Here is an 8,883-nt window from a genome sequence, read left to right on the forward strand (position 1 = left end):
AACGAATAGTGGGATTGACCGTCACATTATAACGCCCCCACGGCTGAAAGGGCGAGCATGTTTGGTGGGATGGGAACCCGCGACCCGCAGATTGCGAGTCGAGCGTCCTAACCACCTGGCCATGCCGGGCAGAATGAATGAAGAGAATCTAATTTGTTTACTCGTCAGAATGCTCAGCTTCGTTCTCATGACGACCTTGACACACAAAATAAGGAAAACCGTGTTCCTGTGAATTATAGTTTTTGTCCTATTAACTTTCGTAAAAGTCATATTATTGTATTTCACAAATACAAAAACAAGGCAGTCCTAAGTTTTGAGTTAACTGGTTGTAATCTCTGCATAAAGAACACTTGTGATAAGGGAATATTATGGAAGTTAAAATTTGTGCTCTTTGGGTAGCGTTAGTTAAAAAAAGCGACCATTCTATCGTTTTCGTAATTTCTTATTATATATAAATATATATATATTCCCCCCCCCCCCAGTGGCACAGCGGCATGTCTACAGACGATACTCGTGGTGAGAAGAGCATAAAAAGCCCATTGTGTAATTTTGCGCTTAACTACAAACAAAGAGAATATATTTTTGGTGTTATTTTCTAATTAGATATTCGTATTAATTATTTTTCATAATTGCATAGTGAAATAGCAATTACTGAATACGCCAATATTAGATAAATGTTTTACATGTAATATTGTTGAATATTATAGAAATGAATTAAACATAAATATTGTAAATTACATAGTGGGCCCTGATGTAAATTTCAATACTGGTGACGTCATGCATTGTGTAATGATATTTATGCCATTTTGTCGCCAGAAGTTGTAGAAAGATATTTAAGTTATCGGAAGCATTGCTAGTTTGTGTTTTAGAGATAAATATAGAGACTATATAAATAGAAGGTGAGCGCTAAAATTAATTATAGAACATCTTAATTACATACTAATATTTACATATTATTATTAGTTTGATTTTTGAAAATTAAATAGAATATAAAACCATTGTCAATTGATACCAATAATACCATTACATTTACTTTAGTCACATTATTACAATTTACATTTAATTTTTAAATGATTAAGTACTTAGGTTAATAAGAAATATCACAGCCTGGTAAAGTGGTATTACTTGAATACTTCATAAATTCACAGTACCATTATTAGTATTAGTTAACATATGTTATGCTATTGCCCAGTATTGGTCCGTTCAAAATGAACTAGCAATAAAAAGTAACATTAAGTGATTAACAATGTCAGTAACTGGATACACTCTTATTACTAGAAAAGTGTATTCAACTTTCAAATAGAAATGTTATTCACTTTGTTGGATGTTGTCGCAGTTACAATTTAGTGTTACTGGTTGTTTTTGAATTGGGCCCTCACTAACATTATGTCATCACCACTAACACACTTCTTTGAATAACCTATGTCAATGAGGTACGGTTTGTCTCCTAGTGGTAACTGTATGTGGGTCATTTTCAACTGCCCATTAGTAATACCAAGGCTGGTAAGTAGCATGTTGATGTTATTTCATAACTTTATGCAAATACACCAAGAAATCTGTAAGAAAATAGATCGGAGTAATTTGCAGTTTGGTAATGGCTGGTGCTATGGCAGGAAATGTATTTCCTGTATGCTGTGGCTCCCATAATCTGTGAATCTCAACAAAGCCAGGAAAGCCCACAAAACATGATGTATTTCATGGTATGTTGTGTATAAAATTATGAAGTTATGTTGATATGCTGCTCATCAACCTTAGTAGTATTCACAAGTAGTTGTAATCAACCTGTAGATGGCTGTGCTCTGTTCAGTCTTTCAAGGCTGTCCATAGGCATTCACCCTTTATTTTTTAGGAAGTCACCTGTTCCTCTCTTAAATTCCTGTAAAGTGCTAACCTTCATAACAACCAATGGTAACTCGTTCTTTAAGTCGGTTATCCTGTAAGAAAAACAAAGTCTTAGCTGGAGCCTTTTTTTTAAATGTTAAACTTGTGTTCCATATAGATGTTATCTTCAGAATATATCACAAAAAAAATCAGAAATTAACTTTTACCCTTCTTTTCTCAAGAGAAAATAATAGATCTTAGCTTATCTTTATAAAATAATCCCCCCCCCCCCACATTGAGGAACATCATAATATGCTTTTTCTGAACCCTCTTCAATAATTCAGTATCCCTTCTTAGATAAGGAGAATAAAACTTTATACACATATACTTGGAAAAATTCTTGCTGAGTATTTAGTAAAGATTATGATTGGATTGTTTGTTAGTTGTAAAATTGGCCAACTTTTAATCATTTTAGTTTTATAACTATTATTTTGATGCAAATAAAGTAACTTACCGAGACTATGTATTGTTTTGTCTTGGATTGTTAAAATGTGGAGCTTAGTTGTTATTAGTCAGTATGGTATAATGTTTGTAGGAAATGAAAATCTGTAAAAAAATCATAAATAATATTCAACGTTAAACTGGTACACAATAAAAAAAAAACATTTTATTTAGGCCTGTCTATGGCCTTCAAAAAGTTGTTGACGGCTCTACATGTTTCGACGTTGCTTTTTTTTTTAACTAAGTGTAAACAGGAAAAGTTAACAGGAAATTTGTGAGTTTTATATTTCTGTGCTTTGCCTTTCAAAGCCAATTTGTTATTATTTTTATGTAACTTTAAAAAAAAATTAATTTAAAAATGGAATTTAAGATACAAAGTCTTTCTCAGTTTTTGTATCTCATTAGGTATTTCTAGCCTAATGGCTGTATTATTTGAATAGAAAAACTTTTCATATTTTAATCACATTTTAGAAATATTTATAAGAAAACTTAAACACTGATTTCATAACATGGTATTGAAAGACGAGAAGGAGCCTGTTAGTTTATCAAGGTCGTCCTGTACACTTAAAAACAACACACAAATAAGGTGAGATATACAGTGAAAAAGGTTTATAATAAGTGTTTGTTATGGTTAAAAAAAAATTATTTTCCCTATGAACACAAATATGGATCATTGTTTATACTCATAAGTCTTTTGTGGAAGATATGGTGCAATTGTAAAAATATTTTGTTACTCTCTTCTAATTCATGAAAATCCCTAAGTGACAAGATATAGAATGTAAGTGTTTAAAAATATAATAGGCCTACTTGTAATATCTAAAGATAAGTATAATTAATTATTATCATGTTTCACCAGCTTATAAAAATAGTTCACACCTTAAAAGTTGTTGTAACAAGTGGCTTATATAAATAGTGTTCCAACCACTATTGTGTTCTAGCTGGCTTGAAGAGCTATGGATTGAGTGGAACACATTGTTACTAGTGAATATGATAAATATAATATGGTCAAAATAGTATTAATGTACACTCTTTAATTTGTAAAAATCCCTAAGGGAATATGGTGTTTAAAAATATCATAGGTCTAATTTGAAAGACTTGTGATAAGTATAACTAATTACTTTCTTGCTTTGTTCTTCATTTCCAGTATCAATGTAGGTAATTGATCTAGGTGTAAAGACACTGGCATGAAATTTATTCCAACACTATAGCAGTAATCACTAACACATTATTATTAGTACTATGTATAGTACCAATCTACCAAATACTTGTAAGATATAATTTATTATTCAATTATAGGGTACACTTTTTTCAAAGCCTCATCATAGGTTGAAATTAACATTCAGTTTGGAACCAGATAAATAAACTAAAGTTATCATTGTACTATAATTCTGCTTTTCAGTATGCATTATAAGAATGTGTAGTAAGAATTTTACCTAAGAAAACCTGTGCAGGCTCATTATGCACTTGACAACAATCAAGCTGCCTCCTAACTAAACTAAAGTAAAAAAAATGTACACAGATTACAGTGTTAATTTATCTCTTTATTTAACTTAGGTCTAATATTAGTTAAAGTTTATTAAATTACTGCCCATATACAAGTGGACTTGCACATTCTGGTGTGTACAATTACTATTCATTTGTACTATTCTAGAAATCTTGGATTTAAAGAAGTACTGTTGCAATATACATACTAATTGGACCACAAATGTTTTGAGGGTCTCTGCTAGTTATTATTAATGGACTAGCTTGTTATCAGAATTTGTAAACCATTTTAGGCTTAGGTTATTTTGATGTCTGTCATGGCCACTAAATGTTAACTAATTGTACCTATGAGCCTTTCTATTAGAGGATATGGCACTACCACACTTGTGTGCTTTAAAATTTCTCCTTAACATAATATACTGACAACAACGGACTGTTTTGTTTCTATAAGAATGTCCTAGCATACTCACTTTATAGAAAAGGTAAAATAAATAAATCCATACTTTACTTTAGCAGGATTTATGTCCTTAAAAAGTATTATATTGTATTATAGAAAGACTAAATGTTTGGAATTTACTATTTTGACCATTTCTGTAACTCTACTTAAAACAAGTATGACATGTTCTTTTACTGACTTAGAACTGGTTGATTAGTGGTATTTACTAACTTATTAACCCTACTGTCACAGGTCAAACACCATGTCATTGTGTTTGTTGACCTGCATTCAAAATTTTTTGAACTACTATTTTATGAATTTATGTCAACAAATTTAGTATCAAATTGTAGATTATATTTCAGATTTTAATATTATACATTAGTTAATTTCTTAACAATTTAAAAGTAGATATTAAAAGAACACAGCTAAATATAGATTTTTGTGTGTCACGTGGTGTGTTGAATGCAGCACTGGTTCAAATTATGTTTGTGATGTCCAAATAGAAAGTCTATAGTTTCGTATAAATTAGGAACTCAAACTGTGTTTAACAAGCTAGAATATAAAATAAGAACCTCCTATCTTTTCTATTTGCTGAGATATTGCTCATGTACTGAAACACACACAGTGGCCCTACCCACCTCTTTCCATTTTTGGAAACATTTCCTTATGTACATTTACTTCTGTCTGTGACATGTGAATAACCAATTAAAAACTCAGAATGTCCCCCTAGTGGCTTTCTTGGCCATTTTGAAGTATTATAACATCAACTCTTTCTTTCAATACAAAATTTCAAGCTGGTAAGTTGAGTCTTTAGTCAGCTCAAGATTTCATATTTGTTTAGACCCAAATTCAGCTTGTATATAATGTTATGAGATTTAAGCTATTTAGATGAAACATTTGTGTTTTCATGTTATAATTTGTAGCCATTCTAGAAAGTAAAAAATCATAATTTATATTTATTTCCTAATTTTTTTATGTGGTTACGAAGTCAGTCAAATTGACAGACCCTGTATAGTTAGGGTAGAGAAATTAACTGACAAATTATAAAGTTTTACTGGAAACAAATGTTTGAAATGTATTTAGGAGGTTTTAGAGATTACTCAAATAATATTTGAGATTTTTGCGATGAAGAATAGTTTTTTAATCATAACATGAAAATCACTTCGCACTTGGATTAGTAATGAAACAAACTCTGTGTTTTCACAAACAAATCTACTAAAAATATTTCATTAAAAATTTTGATTTTTTGTGTACAAAAGACTTGTAATCTTTACTAAAAGTATACCAAATTTTGTGAAGATGCACGTACTGTATTAAAAGCTATTGTATAAAAACGTAACGTGTGCAAATGCATGTACAAACTCGTGCATTTAATAACGAGCCCATTGCGAAAGGGTTAACTATGTAAACATGGTTGGTCAAAATGACTGACCTTGCAACCACTGTAATCAACAGGTAACAGTGTACATATTATAACTTAATGTACTAAGTGTATTTTCATGAAATTTGGCAAGTGTTCTGTACCAAAAAATCCATTCAAAAATGCTACTTACCTCCCACATCACAAAGAACTATTACCTTGCATGTAACTGCCATAGACTCTTCTATACCGCCACCTCTACACGGGTCTACATGTATTAAGCTAGTGTATGACAATGCTGTAGCTCTCTGCCAATAGAAGGGTGTTATGACCTCCATGTGTGATAAACCCCAAGAGCACTAGCATTCTTTCCTTGGCTCTGCCTGTGTTTAGTCATGTTTTCCTGTGCTTTTTGAGTTTCGAGTCATCTTAACAGACTGCTTTTCTTTTGATTTTGTCTTTGTTACAGTTCCATCCCCCTGTTTGCAACTTTTTTTTCTCTAGCTGCTTTAGGCTACTTTCAATGTGTACCAAATAATATATCTATATATTATATATATATATATTTAAGGAACAACAACAACAAAAAAAGTCCCAAGGCAAAGACTTTCCTTTTCAGGCATTTTCCCCAACTGATTCAATGGCAGCTGGAGGCACTTTAGTTGTTTGTGGACCTGACATTCAGCTCTTAATCTTTTTAGCTCAGTAGTGCACACATCTGCATGTGACATGCCTCAGATTTCACACACTGATATACCAACAAGTTAACTAGTGAGGTTTCCACTTTCATATATCTAGTGGTTGGTTTTCTTCTGCTTATTTCTTCTCCAGTTCAGGTCCCTAGTCATTTTGCTTCTTTGCCTTCTGTGGAGTCTGCCTCACCTGGAAGATTTTGGCCAACTCTTCCACTTCCGGCCTTTGTTTCTAGCTCTTTTCCTGTTAAGGGCCAGGTACTTCCTCCTTTTCTGTGTAATATGGTTGTGAATCTATATATATGGGGTATTCTATCTTTTTATTTTTTTTATCTGTATATATATATCACAATGTTCTGTTTGGTTATTTTACTTCATGTGTCTCCATTTGTCCCACGTCTTTCTTGTCCTACTTGTCTTTACTATTGCTTCTTGATCTAACAGAGTTTGACATTAACAATAGCCCACAGGCCTAGAACCAGTAGAAATTGCAGTTTGGCCTGTAGCAATGTAGCACCCCAGGCCCTACTGGATCAGTTACCTTTTGAATTAGCAGTATATTGTATAGTGTAATTAAACACATACAACTGAGATTTCATTAATCTGGTATAATGAACCAAAGTCCTATAATACGCAAACCACTGGGTATACCATGATGGATCAGTATGTGATGGTACTTGTGCTGGTCCATTATTCCATCTATTTTGCAAATATCTCTTGTCGCTTCAGCAAAAAAACACCCCCAATCCATCACACTGCCTCCCTCATGCTTCATGGTAGGTGCTATGCATTGAGATTTCTTTCACCTTTCTTCTTCTGGATTTACAACCTATGCTATGAACCATATTTCAAAATTGGACTCGTCCATCCATAATACCCTTTTCCAATCATCAACAGTCCAGTTTTTGTACTTTTTAGCAGTCTCTTTACAATATTTGGAAATCAAAGTAAAGGTTTTTTTAACTGCTACACAACCAAATATTCCATTCTCATTGAGTCTTCTTGTTACTGTAGATCTGGACACTTTTCTGTCATTTGGTACATGGTTGTTTATCTTATCCTAAGTTAACATTCCATGCTTGTAACATGCTAAATCCTTACTGAAGGTCATTATTGATGCTGATAATAGTTTTGTTAACCTCCTATGGTTGTGTGCTGTGCATATTCAAAGGAATATTGACAGTATGTACAATTCGGAAGCAGTAGCTTTCTTTGATCATTGCATGCGATCAAGTTGCCTGCAACCCAGGCTGTAAGATTTATAGGTTGTATTCACAAGTAATAAAACTGACACAACCTTAAAGTGTTAAAAAAAAACTCAATTATTTTGGATGTGCTTACAGCCAGGACATACATGTCCAATGGGGCAATGCCTTTATTATGCACTGTGCTCCAGTGTTTTTCTTGTTATGGATTCCTGCTTGGAGCAGCAGTAACTTTTTGGCAGAGCATAAAATTTTGTACTTTTAACCCTTTCGAGACGGGTTATAGGTGAAAGGCCATGTCATCTTGTTTGTTTATTGAAGTACTATTTCGTGAATTCAATTCCACAAGTTCATTATCAAACTGTTGGTTATAATTCAAATTTTAGAACTATATATTATTCAATTTCTTAATTTAAAAGTAAATATTAAAAAAAACAGATAAATATTGATTTTTGTGTTTTATGTGGTATGTGGAATGCAGCACTGGTTCAGATTAAATGTTTGTGAAGTCAAAATACTAAGTCTATAGTTTCAAACGAATTAGAAACTCAAATCACACATAGTGACAAGCTAGAATATAAAATAAGGTCTTATCTTTTCTATTTGGTAAGATACTGCTCATGTAATAAACCAAACACTGTGGCACCCTACCCACCTCTTCCCATTTTTGGAAATGCTTCCATATATACACTTGCTTCAATATATGACATATATAACCAATCAGAAACCCAAAATGTCCCCCCTAGTGGTTTTCTCATCCTTTCTAACATGGCTAGTGCCATTTTTTTTCTTTTGATCCAAGATTTCAATGAGGTAGGTTGTGTCTTTACTCAGCTCGAAATTTCATATTTTTTTTAGAGTAAAATACATTTTAATTACTAAGCTTGATAAATTACAGTGGAATTATATTTTATTGGTGTAGTAATTTATGATTTTTTAATTATTCAAATGTATATATAAAACCTAAAAAAATATTTTGTTTCATATCCTCCATGTGCAAAATTTATGAAGGCTTAGCAACCAAGCATCAGCAGCCAAGTACTAAGGTTGTAACTAGAATATATAATTGTTTGCTTTACTTCTTTATTTACTGTTCTATGTTTTAAGAAAAGTAAGTTTAAGAACTTATTTCTAAATAGCAATAATCTATATACATATATAATGTATTAAAATAGAAATGTGACTGTATTTTACAAAATACTAGTCTACTAAAACACAGCCAAGACAAGTTACTTTGTACAGACTGAAGGTCAGTTTTATGTTATTTGATATGGTAACATCAGTGCACGTGAGCCGCATCATTGTAACTTCTGTATTATTAGCCAGGCATGGGTGAAAGGACAATATAATAAAAATAATAAATATATATATATATAAATGTATAAT

At 32.0% G+C, this 8,883-nt stretch overlaps 1 protein-coding gene across 3 annotated transcripts in view; it reads left to right on the plus strand.

Annotated features, from left to right (window-relative positions):
* The first annotated feature begins 796 nt into the window (after nucleotides 1–796).
* LOC106456972 (ras-related protein rab7) overlaps nucleotides 797–8,883 on the plus strand; it is a 43,203-nt gene continuing 35,116 nt past the window's right edge. The window contains exon 1 of one of the 3 annotated variants that reach the window (XM_013916355.2): nucleotides 797–899. The gene's annotated coding sequence lies outside the window, so the exon portion shown is untranslated. The remainder of the gene's footprint in view (nucleotides 900–8,883) is intronic. The other 2 variants (XM_022382767.1, XM_022382766.1) reach the window with 2 other exon arrangements.

This window comes from Limulus polyphemus, unplaced genomic scaffold, assembly GCF_000517525.1.
Source record: "Limulus polyphemus unplaced genomic scaffold, Limulus_polyphemus-2.1.2 Scaffold276, whole genome shotgun sequence".
Lineage (NCBI taxonomy): Eukaryota > Metazoa > Arthropoda > Merostomata > Xiphosura > Limulidae > Limulus > Limulus polyphemus.